The 17,102-nt window shown below is 35.9% G+C and overlaps 2 pseudogenes; both read right to left on the bottom strand.

The window, feature by feature from the left end:
* Positions 1 to 853: 853 nt before the first annotated feature.
* LOC145620063 (auxin-responsive protein SAUR21 pseudogene) lies at positions 854 to 1,129 on the bottom strand (annotated as a pseudogene).
* Positions 1,130 to 2,224: 1,095 nt separating this feature from the next.
* On the bottom strand, positions 2,225 to 3,206 carry LOC145620062 (auxin-responsive protein SAUR21 pseudogene; annotated as a pseudogene).
* Between the last annotated feature and the right edge of the window lie 13,896 nt (positions 3,207 to 17,102).

Raw genomic sequence — 17,102 nt, 5'->3', positions numbered from 1 at the left:
AATATAAAATTTGAAAAAATTAAAAACAACATATGGAATTTTGGATGTATGAAGTTCAAATATATGTAGGTTAAACTAACTTTGATAATGTTATTTGACATACATTTCTCATGTTAGAATGTTATTATCTGAGTATGAAGATGCTCTGACTCCTGATTCCTGACAGGTAAGAGGACAGATTCTGTACTTTTATCAAGTGAAGGATGAGGTGATCTGAAATTGACTCCGCGGAAATGGATTGACTGAGTACACTCAGGGATGACATTTGCATAAAATCTCTCTTTAAGTGGTTTGGTGGATCATATTCTGGTAATGTGTGTAAGAATTTATCCTTGGTCTTATGTCGAAAAAGTGCAGGATTTACTGTATAATTTGTGGCCATCATCAGTTATATGGTCCTGCTTCTGGTAAGTTGAAAGTAACAAAATTTGAAGAGGGTCAATGGTTGATGATTTCATAACAGAGAACAGGCACATTCTTGTATGCTACAAATGTATATAATACATATATGTTCTCTGTTCTAGCTAGTTTGCGATTCATGGTAATCGAATACTTATCAGTACATTACTTGTAAATTATCAGATACTGGAGAATTGTTGCAGGACTATGAAGAAAGACGATGCAGATATATGACAAGCTAAATTATTGAACAGAATACTAAGAAAATTGTCATAAGAAATTTATTTCCTTAGAAAATATATTGAAAACCACCATTCTGAATTATGCAGAAGGGGGAAAAAAGATACATTATATGTACAGTGTTAATTTGTTATATACATTTTCTAAGAAAACAAGCCTAAAAATAAAATGTAACTAATATTGCTAACTGCTCTTCATGTCATTCTGTCTATAATTAGCACTTCAATTCTGAAGTCAGTTTAAAGAATGTTTCTGGAGTGCAAGGAATTGTCAGAGCACCCATAGGATGATGGAAGCCGAACTCTTCTTCAGCACGCCTTAGCAAGTCTTGGAATGCAGGGTGGTTTAGGTAACAAACTGGTACCACATATCTCTTCTTATCAGCTTGATTTCCTACATAAACTGGGATGTGCCCTTTTGGGACTACTTGCTGACTTTTGTTAAGAATTTGCTTTGCGTTAGAGAGTACTGAAGTAATGCGGATAGCCATCCTTGCAATGAAATTGTACAAAAGAGAGAAGAATACAGAGAAAGAAATCGGAACTTAGGAGGAAATGTTAAAGAAAAGCTGTGAGTGTAATGCAATTTCAAAGGATTCAGTAGCTATTTATAATCGCTGTATAGAGAAAGAGGTCGGAACTTGGGAGGAAATGAGATTTTAGTAAGCAAGAAGTTTTGAGTAATAATGCAATTTTAAAGGCTTCAACAACCATTTATATAATGGTTTGAGTACTAATACTATCCGTGTTTCATTAGACATTCGGATAATTATTACTGATTGAAATGGATGAGGATGACCTACCTAATCAAGGTTCTCACATGGTTTTGTTCTCTAAGCGTATTAAGGCCTTAATTTTGAGAGTGCTGATGTCCTCTTATCTACTAGTTCCGTGACTCCTACATAATCCGATCAATTTCAAGGCTTGTAAATTGCTGATGTACTCTTATCCATTTGTTCCGTGACTCCTATTAGTTGCTGTATCAATGCCAATGCTTGCAACTTGTACGTTAACCTTGAGAGTACTGATGTACACTTATCTGATCTACTTGTTCCGTGACATGTATGTACTCTTATAAGTTGCTATTTATTGCTAATGCTTGCAACTTGTATCTTGTATGTTAGGCAACATACCCATGTGAATGCCTTATACCTCTGCTAGTGAACATCAGGACCCGGATGCTGTTTAAGGTATGAATCATTTTAATTGACTAACTAGTCGCCTCACCTATAATGCACCTTTATCTTACAGTTGTACTCAATAAGAAGTTCAGACAATATTGTTGATTACAGCTTCCATATGTTACCTATCTGTTCGTGTTGGTCTCCTACTGTTGTACACTTGTACCTGCCTCAGTCTCGTATTTTGAATGTATAGCTTCAGCTTCGCTGTATAATTGGATATATGTTTTTCACAACTACATTCTGTTTATGTGAGTCAACATATACTTGATGTGTATCACATTTCTTAATTCTTAATGATAATCAGGAAAGTTCCTAGAAATGGTTCAAGTTCACTTAGGTTGCCTAGTGTTATCAGGCCGGTGTGACTTAAGTGTAAGTTCTAAGAAATTTTATTGAGCGTTCTTAGCCTCTCCGAACCTGACCACTGTCATGGACATACTCGATAACCTGACCACTGATTGCGAAAGAAATCAGCATTTCAAGTTAATCTTAAGTCCAGCAGCCACCCTTGTAAATTAGTGACATACTTGGTTAGTAGACTAGCTAGGTGGATTTGATGTATAATGAGCTTCAGTGAATCATGCTCTGTTAAAACAACAACACGTTAGGTACGGTGATTTACTTGTAATTATATCACTGCAATTGCTTTACCTATCTTAATTACAGAGTTATTAGTTTGCCAAAATAGCATAGACAACTTCAGATGTTGAGAAAATCTCCATTCTTTCTTGCCTATAAAAACTATTTGATCCTAGTTTGGCATTGGTGTTGTTTAAAGTACATTTTCGCGGTCATTTTGAAATCAAGTATCAGGAACGGGTGAACTGTGTGCTGTAGCTAGGCCGGAATATGAATATGAACATCACATAAATCTGACAAACTAATAGAAGCAAGGCAATAATTGTAATCTAAAAAAATGATTCCATTAAAAAATATTGTGAACCACCCTTCTGAATCATGCAGATGGGGGAAAATGTACATCATCAGTACTATACAGGTTAGTTTGTCATAGGGTCAATAAACATCTTTACAGAATAAAAACCCAAAAAATTAATGTTGCAAGTAATCTGAAACGTTGCTAGCTGTTCTTAGCATCGTTCTGCTAACACTACTTGAGTTCTGAAGTTAGCTCAAAGAATGTTTCTTCAGAGCAAGGAATCGTCAGACCGCCCATAGGATGATTAAACCCGAACTCTTGCTCAGCACAGTGTAGCATACACTGGAATGCAGGGTGACTTAAGTAAGAAAGCGGCACCACATATCTCTTCTTGTTAACCTGATCGCCTACATAAACTGGGATGTACCCTTTAGGTACTACTGATTGCTGATTTCTACTAAGAATTTGCTTTGCACTAGAGAGCACGGAAGGGAATCGAATAGCCATCTTTGTAATAAAATCGTTCGAAACAGAGAAAGAAGCTTAATTAGCTAAGAGATGTATTTTTGTTTAGTGTTTGTAAGAATTGGATTTTGAGTTTGATGAAAATATGAAGGCTAAGGTAGTTATATATATACTAAGGTGAATCGCGGCGAATCCTTAGTGTGTTAGATAAAGATTTTGTAGATGTAATGGATGACCCATCTAATTAAGGCATTCACATGGTTTTGCCTTCTTACCTTCTCAATACCACAATCTTGAAAATGCTTGTGAATTATAAGCAAAACAAGGCCATGTGAAGACATGCACATACCAAGTAAACATAAGGCCCCAAATGTTAACTAATGGATCACTTATTTTAATTAATTCGATGTCTCATCTACCATTCTATTTCAATGGTGTATGTTTAATCATTTTAATATGTACGTTTAATATATTATCTTATTGTGGATTTGCGGTCGCCTAGTCGGTCCACTAATATTATTCAAGTACTTGTTCTAGGACAATTAGATAAATGTTTTGTATAACTTCTGCCAAAACAAGTCGTATATATGTATGAATATATGAATATATCCTTTCATTTGTGTAGTTAATATATAGTTGCTTATCAAATTGCTTATTGAAAAGGAAAATGTCTGGAAAAGGTTTCGTTTTATTTGAATTGACGACAAATTTATTGTCTGTATGATAAGAATGTCATTATATAGAGAAGAAAGGGATAGTCAAAGAAGACGATAGAGCATATAAGTATGGTGGGGTGTTGAATCTAACTTAGTATTTTTATAGCAGCCTCGCAGTCTCACAGGACAGACAATAGTATTATTGACTAAGATCGGGTAATTGATGATTTCGGATTTACTAGCAAATATCCAGTTAGGGTGACATCGTTTAAAAATATGTCAAATGGATCGTTCAAATTGTGTTTAGTTCAAGTCAATTCAGTTCAAATGTTGTAGATTGTGAGTCGCTCATTTTTAGTCTTAGACCGATAATACTTTCATGTTAGTCATTAATTTCGGTAGATTTTGAATTTTTTGTTAATTGTCGGGGGTATATGAACAACATTTGGGTACTACAGTATCATGTTATTCATTAAGAATATGTGGTTATCTTTGATACACAACCATTGAACACATCAGACGATTTATAAAACACAAGAATACCTAGTACGCTATTAAAAGTTCATGGATACATGGTACAAAATCACCACTAAAAAAGGTAACATCGAAAATAAACTTTTCTGTACTTGTTTGATAAGAGTTGGACTTACCATCTTGTAAGGTACACGAGATTGGATGTAACATGTAAAAGAGAGGACAAGAGTAGTGTACCTCAGATTGTACTGTTCTTTAGCATATCTAAGTGCTTTCGTCATGTGAATTAACGTTCATAAATCATAATCACTCGCATGTTACACTTCATGTGGTACTCCCTGACGCTATTATTCCAACCACATATTTTGGCCAAATGAAAAGCCGCGCTTTTATTAATAATACTCGCTCCATTCTCTATTAACTGATCGAATTATACTCCGTAATATGAAAAGAGATATTAGAAAAATACGGAGTAATAGAGAAAAAAGACCATGTGACCGTTAAAGCCTCCAAGTTTATTTTTTATCACGTCCTTTAATATGAGAGTCCATTAAATATATAGTATGGATGGGTCTCCTCCACGTAGCACTAAAATACTCCACTTTAAATCGGTGAGATTTGAGCTTGTGGCCTTCTTGTCATACTATAGCTCTTAATGCTTGTTCTTCGTTGAGGATGTCCTTCTTTTGGTTATCTAGATTTCAAATACAATCTCATCATATTTTCTAAGCTACATCTTTAGGACTAAAAGGTGGGGCGGTGGGTGGCGGATGATCTCAGATTAAACCAAGTATTTGCTTATATTGAATTGATACCATATTAAAGAATGAACTCAACCAAAAGTTTAAGCATAATAGTTGAAACTTCATGATTGGGTTTATATTCTATCACACATTATCAAAATGGATAGAGTAATTAATATAAAACCTCTACATTGGAGAAGATGAAAAATAATAGAGGATGTAGTTAGATTTAATTGGTGTTTAAATTATTTGATATATTTAAAATGGAGATACATGTTAAACAGCCACTTTATCCTCTCCAACTGAACCTCATCTCACACATATATAGAAACATTGTCAATTCGATCAACTTTTCTTATAGACAATAAAAACTTTGTACTGTAGGAAAATTTAAAACAAATATGTTTAGTCATTCAACATATTTATATGAAGTATATATCACCTAGTAATTACATAAAGTTGATATTATAAAAGCTAAGGGTAACTTTTATGTGATTCGAAGTGATGACAACTTTAAAATTTACCGTCACTGTCATCATATACAAAATACAAATAAACGTACGGTACAAATCGGAGTATATATATATATATATATATGTTAAAAAATGTTATCAATCTGATGCAATAATGCTGTTAAACTTTGACTATGTTGCTTAAAGTGCTGACTTCACTTAATGAAGATATAGTTGCCTAATTTTATACATTCACAATTATTTTAACTTAGTCAATTAACAATCCACCTCCTTTAAGGCTTTAAGTCGTCAATTTAATGCATATCATAAGCTTTTTTTTTTTTTTTTGAAAGAAATGCATATCATAAGCTATTGCTCTATTGAAAGATCTTTGGCTCAAAAATATATTAAATGATGAATTTATTTCTCATTTTTGTACATACTTAACATACCTCTAAAAACAAAAGATATTACTGTATTAGCATTTCATTAATCAATAATCATCAACCCACTCAATGCATGAAGTGGGGTAAAAAAATATACACAAGAAGTTTATTTCTTGTTGTACTGCTACTTGAGCACACAAGAAGCAGAAATAACCAAGAAGTGTAAAAAAAAAACACCAGAAAACATAAAGGGTCACTTCAGGCATAAAACTCACAGTTGAATCTGTGAATATTTCTCTTATATTTCGTAAATAATTTCATGTAATTTTTCATTCGACTAGTAGCTCAATCGTGCAGTGAGATCGTTAAAGATTTGCTCACTGCACGGAATGGTAAGGCCGCCCATCGGATGATTGTACTCGAACTCTTCTTCAGCTCGGCGAAGCAAGTCTAGGAACGAAGGGTGTCTAAGGAAAGACAAGGGCACTACATGCCTCTTCATTTCTTCGTCGCCAACGTAAACTGCAATGTGGCCTTTTGGAACTGATTTTTGTTGGTTTCTATTCAAGGATGAATGAAGTTTAAGGATTTGCTTTGTGTTTGAGATCATATTATGGAATCTAAAACCCATGTTTAATTTGTTTTGTGTAATATAAAAGGTTTTATTTTTGTTTTTTGAGGAAATAAGTTTGATAAATGAGTGTTTTATGAATGGCTATATATAAACACTATATAATAGTATAACAATACCATTGGTCTAGCCAACAGAAAACTGATTTTTTTACTCATTTATGTTATAAAAAACCATATAAACCAAAGTTCACATGGCTTTTAGTGCAATTGACAACCATATAAGCAAAAGTGGCCTACATTGTATTTTTTGCAAAATTAATGATTGTTCAAATTTATGAAATGCCGAGTTTTTTCATCAATGATGTGTAGTTTGTTGTCAGTTAAAAGCTTTAAACAATAAAATACTTAGTTTTTAACATAAAATATGTACAGTACGGACCCATTTGTTTGGCAAGTTGAATAGGACTAACACTGATCTCATCTAAATGAAGGAATGATAGATTATACTTCTCATGGTCGGTGATCAATGTCTTTTTATGGTTTATTATAGTATTTGAAAATGAGCATATATCGCGTTACTTTATCCAAAATCTAGATCATATCTTATCTTCAAATGTCAATTTATTCGTTTACAACTTACTCCTCTCTTCTTAATTCAAGGCTGCTAAAGTTTTATGTGACCAACTAATAGTCATATATGGACTATGGTTCCACATAGTGACATAGCATTATATGACCCTAGTTTTCATCCTCTTAAAATCTAGAGATTTTTCAACACCAAGTCCCAAAATCTCTAAAATTGGTCCCATTTTGTGTATATGCTATGAATTTAGACAATTTTGGACTTTTTCAAACCGCAAAAGAAAAGTAGTTAGAGTTCTACTTATGAACCCATGACACCTCAAGAGATCATTTGAGTAATTAAATACATCCACTTTGCCTTTAAACAATCTTTTTTGTCATTTTCATACACGCATCCCTTAATTAACTCAATATCACAAGTCTTTATATGACCAAGCAGTGTTCATATACTCATATATATACTTCTAACATCATTATATATTCCTGGAATATACACTCTATAATCCCAAGATTTTTTTATATTGAGTCTTGAAACCTTCAAAATTAGATCATAAACATAGATTATAACCTTTAATTCGAAATTTTTTTGCATATATATTATGGTCTTGTACAACCAAAAAAGAAAAAGGTCAAGGTGCTTCCCACTTTCTTATAAATCCCACAACACGCTATTTGAATAGAAAAGTCTACTTTCTTTTTAATAGGTTCCACGTATATAGAATATAGTACTCTTAAGGAGTATATTAATTCAGAAAGATGTACGGCAACACAGATAATTTTAGGAAAAGTACAATGTACTCTGGCTGTCCTATCACTATATTACAGTGTTGCCGCATTCTCAACTAAAATATGGTATACTCCATACTCTGTAGTATTGGAGATTCATAACTAATTATCAGGCTGAGTCTTCTAAGAAGTTTTACAATAAATTGCCCATTGTTTTACTTGTGCATGTAGAGTGGTCCGTGTTCGTTTGCAGTAATATCTGGTTTTTTATTAAGTAATTTTGCAATTAAATTCCCAACTATTCAACAAATGATACTTTCACATATAATACTTGAAGTATGTTTGACAATTTATTCTGCAATCAAAATTTTAATAATATCTAATGAGGGCTAATAATCCGCTCGTTTCACAATGATGTTTCTAGGGAGCAGAAAACGTTCATATATCTGATAAGTATTACGGAGTAAATCATAGAGTAGAAGATGTTTTGAAAAAGCCTTGGATCGGAGTGGCTCTAGAGTCTTAGACAGTCACATAACTCTTCCAAACTCCTTGATACAAGTAGTACAGATATCAAAAAAGACATTTCATGATTTCAATCAAGTGTGTACAAACACAAAAACACCAAACAGGAGGGAAAATTGTACAACCAAAAATGTATCATAAAGTACCAAACAACATTATTATTTGCAAAACTCACCCAAAATTGCTGTCAAATATGTGTAATTTGAACCTGTTGAGGAAGATTATCAGGAATTTTTGTCAACCGTTCACAAGTTCGTACCTCCAAGTACTTGAGATTTGGCATGGCACCATGTTCGACGTTCAGCTCGTGTAAACTTTTAAGGCCATGAAGCCTTAAATACGTAAGCTGAGGGAAACCCGAAGCAGAGCAGATCATCTTTTGACCTACATAAGCTTGGTGATCAAGGCAAAGGCTTGTTAAATTAGGAAGCCTTTCTAGGACCGGCATTGGATCTTGCATAATCCCACAAAAGTCTAAGACCAACTTCTTCAAATTTGGAGGAAATTTGAGGTCATGTATTGGTACTGATACCTCTCCTTTTAGCTCGAGTTTGATCAAGTTAGCAAAACTAATTAACGCGTTTACATGCTCTTTGCCAATTATAGCTCTAAAGATAGTAAGGCTAAACACAACCTTAGGAGATTTTTGAATGAATTCAATGTGCTCGTTCTCAAGCATGTATCGAACTGAGGCTTTTCTTAGTTTTTTCATCGAAAGCACATCTTCCAGTAGGAAATGGTTGACATTCTTCAGTGTTAGTAAGTTCTTCAAGTTATCCAACCTCAACTTCTCAGAATCTTTGATAGTGAAATAGCAAGGAAGGTATAGATTTCTTAGCCTTTCGAGACACCATAACACATTAGGTATCTCGAGCCTTACCTTAGCTCTTAAATCAAGAGTTTCGAGCCACCTTAGACAGCCTATTGTTGGTGGTATTTTTGTAAGAAGCATATCCCTTAAGCTTAAGTACCTCAGAAATATAAAGTCCCCAATTTCCTTAGGCAAAGTCTTAGAGCTTACTACAACTCCTTCAAGGTCTAGGACGCGAATCAACTGAGACTCTCGACAAAGGACTTTAACCGATGCATGATTCACTTCCGGTCTCTCTTTTTGAGAAGGGAACAACAAAAGACACCTAAGAACAGGATTTTTCAGGGGAAGTACAATCTGATCCTTACCTTCTTGTCCCAAGTATATAGCCAATCGGCGTGTTTTTCCATTTAGTGCTACATCCTTAGAATCAAAGTCCAATATGCTTAGGAAATTTTCATCTTTGAACACTCTTAAGCATAAATCTCTCATAAGGGCATGTAATTTACAAGAATTTACACTACCATTTGATGTTTTCCTTTTCCATACTTGAACCAAACCTCTTTGCATTAGCTCACTTAAGCAATTTTCAGCAAAATCATCCAATGATTCTCCCCTAGAAACCTCCCCATTTGCTAAAACCGCGATACCTTCAGCTACCCACATGCTGCACAATTTCTTAGTAGGTACCTCAAAATCTTCTGGAAAGCCACCTAAATGGAGCAAGCAATTCTTTAGGTAATATGGTAAAGCATAGTAGCATATTTCCATTACTTTTTCATACGATTGTTGTTGGTTATTCTTCCCATTTTCGTGAGAACTCATGAAACCGAGAAGGGTTTCCCACTCTTCTGGTGTTTTTTTGGTCACCAAAAGACCTCCAAGTGCAATAATTGCCAGTGGAATTCCTTGGCAGAATTTCAACATTTTTTTCGCCATTTCCATCCCCTTTGGAGAACCTACATTGCAATGCAAGATTTATTGATCGATAATACTTAGTTTTAAAAGGCCACAAACATAAGAAATCTAAATAAGGAATGAAACCAAATTCAGCCAACTATAAGAGATGAGACGTTATCTTGCAGTGCATCATGAATATAAACTCAAAAATACATTAGTAGTTAAAAGTAGTCCCGCCTTGTATTCCTATGTACATGTACAGGTATGGTAGATCAGGGATTGATAGGTTAATCCCAGAGATCGATAAATTAACATTATGAAACTTGTACACATCAACCTATTAGGCTTTTAGTTCTTATTAATCATATCAGATAAGCTATAAGATCTTGATAACCTTATATGTACTAATAAGCTAAGCACCCATAAAAACTCGATATAGACATACAAGATGTAGGGTCTAATACAATTTACCATACATCTGTGCTCGATGAATTGGGGATTAGGAGAAAGTAAAGAACAAAAGATACTAAAATTGAAGTGTAAATGAATGTATTAATGTGAAGTAAACAAAAATGTACCATTGTTTCCGAAGATTTGTGGTGGAACACGACCCAATTTTGATTGAAGAAGCTCCCAACTTTCATCATAACTTAAACATCTGATCTCATGAACTATTGCTCCCTCATGTATCTGCTCAGCCACCAGCCTATTTTCTGTTGTGACCAAAAACTTGCTTTTGCAATCTTTGTCGTCGTCTCCAGGAAATGCTGCTTTTATACCATCCCAAATATCACAACTCCTCAAATTATCTAAGATCACCAAACACTTCTTTTCAAGCAAAATTTCATGGAGCTCCTTAATTAAAACTTGATCATTCATTACTCCAATCTCATCACTCGAATTCGTAGCAAGAGAGGTTAAAATCCCTCTTAGCACACCAGAAATTGTGCAATTCTGAGGCACATAAACCCAAGAAAATCTGTTAAAATGTTTCTTAATCACATGATTAAAGAAAACTTTCCTAGCCAAAGTAGTCTTTCCTACACCACTTTTTCCAACTATGCCAAAAACTCTGTTTTCCCCTGCCTCACCAACCAAATCACCCACAATTTTCTTCACTTGATCATCCGAACCAATATATTTTTCTTCCTTTACAACATCTAGTGAATACCCTCTAGACGTCGATGCCTCAGTGTCTGATCTTGTGATCTTGATACCGTAAGCTTGAAGCCTTGAAGTTAACGTAGCGATTTTAACTCTCAAGGCCTCGATAGCATTACTAGCATCATGAATTGCTTTAGCCTCCCCAAGAACCCATAAATACCTTTCAAGCCTATTCTTGATCACAAAAGTTTTTTCCTGCATACTCTTGCTTTTTATGACTTATGAGTTTATAAAGAAAACTCTCAACAACTTCCTCAGCCTCATGCGCGATTTCTTGTATTTGAATAACCCACCTACTAACCCTTGGATCAACATATCGACATGCATCAGCTTCCCTCAAGAAGCAATGCATCCAATCGAGCTCGTCCCTAAGCTGCTCCACCTTTTCTTTGATCGATACTAGATTTTCTTCTTCCTCGACGAGGAGATTTCCTAGCCGTTGCACGGCTGATTGAACAGAAGACTCTGCCATTGATGCAGGGGAAACTTTATTCTTCTGTTACATATTTTGTTTGAAATTTTTGTAAACATTTTTTCTAAAGAACTTGTGATTAAGTCATGATGAATTTTCATCTTTCATGTTTGAAACATTCAATTAGTTCTAAGCTGGCAGACGGCCTTCGTTGAATTATTTACTCCTAATTGTAATTTAATTAGTAAGTTGATTAATTTTCTTGGTTAACGTGCAATGAACTCAATGTCGAACTACAAACAAAACTCATCTAACTTGTAACGTAACACCATTGAATGATGCAAATGGACTAACCAGATTTTATTATTGATGATGTAGATGCTTAACTCATAGGCCATTAACCTATGCAGAAAGCCAATCAAATTGACAAGCCCAAATAATGGCCCATGTAAAAATCTTCGTATTATATTTCTTTTTTTCTTTTTTTTTTTTTTTTTTTTGTAATTGTTTTATTTGTATGTATAATTGTATACTAACTTTAGATTGTTGAAAGAGACATTGTTCCTTCACGTGATTAATATTACTGCCCTTACAAAAAAAAATTTCTTTTGTTTAGTATCAACAAATTTGCAATAATTATTTTGATCTAGCATATCTAATCTTGATTTGCATAAATTATTGTGATAATACCCCTACGCCGAGTAAATACAGTAGTAGTTCTAACCAGCAATATAATAAGCAATAATTCATTAATTATGAACTACTTTAAGTTTATTTCCAATCATCATAATAATTAAAGAGAAATAATATGAGGTATTGATTCTTCATCGATCTTCTCTAGCAAAATTAGAAAATTATTCTTCTTCATCATTTTCATCTTAACAACTTATCCAACATTATGTTGAACTCTTGTGAAGAAATTAGTCAAATTAAACTCATTTCAGAATGTTTTGTTAGGGCCTGTTCTCATTGACTGAACTGAGCTGAACTAAACTGAACTGAACTAAACTTCTTAGAGCTTAATTAAACTGAATATTTTATAAGAGAAGGAAATTAGGAGCTGAACTGAACTTATTAGAGCTGGACTGAACTAAAAATAATCGTATGAGAGCATGCCCTTAGACCCAAAATTGAAGTTGAATCCTCATATCAACCTCACTATTTGGGCCCTATTGATCTTGCCTTATTATCCTTGGACCATATGCAAAAAGGTCTCCTTTTTCCTTCTAAAACCCAAAAATATGAAATCTCATCTTCTAGACTAGCTCAAAAACTCATTGTCTATTTCCCTTGTTCATTTCTACCCTTTAGCTGGTCAATTAGCCACCCAAAAATTCCATGATGAACATGCCATATGGCCGATATGGGTGTACGTGGATTGTAACAAGGATCCTGGTGCTCATCTCATCTCGCTTCTGTAGATGAATATATTATTGTATGTGTTATAATATTCCATGTATTAAATAGGTTTATTTTTTTATTTTATTTTTATTATGCACATAATAAATCAACATAACAATCATCTTAATATCTTTATTAATTTTAGTCGGACTTCAAATATAATTTGTTCTAGTCATTATTTAATATTTAATACTTTTTCAATTTCTTTTTAGTTAACACATACGTCTCTTTAGTCATGTTTGTCAATGCACAAATTCAACCGTTAACGTCTTTAATTATCGATAAACAAAAATTATAAAAAGTTGATATTTTGAAAAAATATACCTTGATGAATTTAACAAGACCTCCACATGAATATATTTTTCATTATGTATAAATCACAAAAGACGATCAAAGAAAAGCTAATGTATATTGTTAGATTTCGGGAAAACTCCTCAGATTGGAGTGTGTACCATTGAATAATATATATAGTGTTACAACGCTAGTCCTAATCTTGTTAGGAAACCTAGTCTGATAAGAATACAAACTATATCACAATAATATACAAATATATCCTAATTGTGTGACAAATATTATCGTAAACTCTAATATCTATCACACCCCCGCAGTCGTAGCGGGAGGAGGACGTACGCTAAGACTGGATCTAAAATCCAAAAATAATTCTCGTGGTAGGCCTTTAGTGAAAATGTCTGCAAACTGATATCTAGAAGGAACATGCAACACCCGAACTTGCCCCAAAGCAACCTTTTCACGAACAAAATGTATATCCATCTCCACATGCTTGGTGCGTTGGTGCTGAACCGGGTTGCCAGAAAGGTAGATAGCACTGACATCATCACAATAAACAATAGTGGCCTGCCGTAGAGGACAATGTAACTCAAGTAATAAATTACGAAGCCAACACGCCTCAGAGACAACATTTGCGACGCCTCGATATTCTGCTTCTGCACTCGACTTAGACAAAGTATGTTGACGCTTAGATGACCAGGACACGAGGTTGTCCCCAAGGTAACAACAATATCCCGAAGTGGACCGTCGGGTATCGGGACAACCTCCCCAGTCAGCGTCTGTGTAAGTGATCAGTCGATGAGAAACAGTCGGATATAGATGTAAGCCGTGATCAATGGTACCCTGAACATAACGCAAAATGCGTTTCAATGCCTCATAATGAGGTTCCCGGGGATCATGCATAAAAAGACACACCTGTTGAACCGCATAGGAAATATCTGGCCTAGTGAAAGTGAGGTACTGAAGAGCACCTGCTAAACTGCGATACAAAGTGGGATCCCGAAAAGGTGGTCCTGCATCTGCACTAAGTTTAGACTTAGTGTCAACTGGAGTAGCTGCAGGCTTACAAGAGCCCATACCTGCACGCTCTAAAATCTCCTGTGCATACTTAGCCTGTGAAAGTAGCATAAAAGAGGGAGTACGGGTCACCGCAATCCCTAAAAAATAACTCAATGGCCCCAAGTCAGTCATAGGGAACTCAGCTTGTAACTGAGAAATAATCCCTGCACGCAACCTGTCAGACGAGGTAGCTAGAATAATATCATCAACATATAAGAGTAAATATGCCATATCATCACCCTGTCGAAAAGTAAAAAGAGAGTTGTCACTTTGAGCAATGACAAAACCCAATTTAATAAGAAAGTTCGCAAAGCGTTGGTACCAAGCTCTCGGAGCTTGTTTCAAACCATAAAGTGCCTTGCGGAGTCGACAAACATGAGTAGGAGCCCTGCGATCAATAAAACCCGGAGGTTGATGCATATAGACAGTTTCCTGCAAGTCACCATGTAAGAAGGCATTTTTAACATCTAATTGATGTATCGACCACTTTTTAGCTAAAGCTAAACTGAGAACAGTACGAATAGTGGCCGGTTTAACTACCGGACTGAAAGTCTCATCACAATCCACACCAACTTCCTGCGACCTGCCATCACAAACAAGACGAGCTTTGTGCCTTTCAAGGTCACCATTAGACTTGTACTTATGTTTAAACAGCCACATGCAGTTAACAATATTCACCCCCGTAGGCCTAGGCACCAATTCCCATGTCCCTGTTTTAATTAAAGCACTGTACTCATCATTCATCGCTGCATTCCAATTATGGTCATTTAACGCTTGTTTATATGATTTTGGAAGAGGAGATTTTATGTGAGGTGGACCCGAGTTTTGAACGGTTAGGTTGCAATACTTCGGATTAGGCTTAAAAATACCCCGTTGACTACGGGTGACTCGGGGAGAGGGAGGTGGTGGCCGAGTGGGCTGAAGGGGTGGGACGCCACGCAAGGGTGGCGGAGTATAGGGAGCTGTGGCTGGGTTGTGTGGCTGGGCCAGGTGGGGAGTGGATGGGCTACCCGCAACTGGGCTGGGTATGCCTCGAGTATGCTGTGGGGTGGCGTGGGGAGAAGAATGAGTTTCTGACTGGGCCGCTGGTAAACCAGCGCACGCTGGCCCAGTCCGGGTTGGTGTGGGCAAATCTGCCTGGGCCGCTGGTGAACCAGCGCACATAGGCCCAGTCTGCTGGCTCGTTTGGGCTGGCGGTATTGGGCCGTGTGTTGGTTGACAGTGGTTTGGGCTTGGATTTGTGAGGTGATTTCGTAGGTAATAATGGGTGAGCAATGGAGATTGATCATCAAAGCCTAGAAAATCATAATCCGAGAGTTTATATTGAGCCAAATTTTTGTATGGAAAAGATGACTCATCAAACACCACATGTCGAGAAAGAATGATTTTATTAGTGTTAAGATCAAGACACTTATAGCCACGGTGATTGGAGGGATAACCTAGGAAGACACATGGAGTGGACTTAGGAGCAAGCTTGTGCGGAGCGGTGGCGGCTAAATTTGGGAAACAAAGACAACCAAAAACTCTTAAATGATCATAAGAAGGGTTTTTGCGAAAGAGAGCTTGAGCCGGGGTCAAGTTGTTTAAGGACTTTGTTGGCAAAATATTTAGAAGATATGTAGCGGTCTCTAAAGCATGAACCCAAAAGATCGGAGGAAGAGAAGCATGGAATAGTAAAGTGCGCTTGATATTATTTATGGTGCGAATCATACGTTCGGCTTTGCCGTTTTGGGAAGATGTGTGAGGGCATGAGAATCTAAACACCATTCCATTATCTAGACAAAATTTTTTAAATGGATCATTGTCGAATTCACGACCATGGTCACTTTGAAAGCATTTAACGGGTCTTTCAAACTGAGTTTGCACATATTGTCTAAAACTAAAAGTAAGAAAAGATTGGAAGGCTTGAGATTTTGAAGCTAAAGGAATTGCCCAAACATAATGAGTAAAATCATCAAGAAGAACCAAATAATATTTGTGACCATTACTACTACGAATAGGAGATGTCCACAAATCGGCATGAACAATATCAAAAGCACAATAAGTTTTACTATTCGAATCATGAAAAGGAAGTCTAACATGTTTCCCTATTGGACAAGAATTACAAAACTTGGAGTGATGCTCCTTATTGAAATCAATAAAATTATTGCTCCTAAGAAAGCTTAAAGAAGGTGTTCCCGGATGTCCTAGGCGATCATGCCAAGTGGAGGGGGCGACTGTGGTGAGTGAAGTGGCAAGACATGTACTCGGATTATTGGTGGTGATAGGATAGAGGTCTCCGGAACTATTGCATCTGGTGATTACCCTCCCCGTTCGTAGGTCCTTCACAGAAAAACCATTAGGGTCAAACTCAATAGAAACCAAATTATCAGAGGTAAATTTACGAACAGAAATAAGGTTTTTAATGATTTGAGGGGCGAGGAGTACATCTTTTAGAGCTAGGGGTTTGTTCGGGAATTTAGCGTGACCATAACCAGTAATTGGAATACGATGACCATTGCCTACTAAAATATGATTATTAGTGCTTAAATTAAACAGGGGAAGAAGATTACCGGAAGTATGAGTCATGTGGGAGGTAGCACCCGAATCCATATACCATCCATTATCCGGTGTGGATAAACCCGGTGAAGAATAAGCACTTCCAAGTTCCGTTGGAGTCATTGGCGGACCAAGCATGGGTGATCCAACATAATAAGACTGCTGCTGTGCACTTGGAGCATTGGGCCGTTGCTGAAGTTGGCCCGAAGTGGGAAAAGGGGCTGGTGGGATAGCCCACTGTTGTGGCC

Source organism: Chenopodium album, chromosome 27 (assembly GCF_948465745.1).
Source record: "Chenopodium album chromosome 27, dcCheAlbu1.1, whole genome shotgun sequence".
Lineage (NCBI taxonomy): Eukaryota > Viridiplantae > Streptophyta > Magnoliopsida > Caryophyllales > Amaranthaceae > Chenopodium > Chenopodium album.
This window is presented reverse-complemented; position numbering and strand designations above follow the sequence as displayed.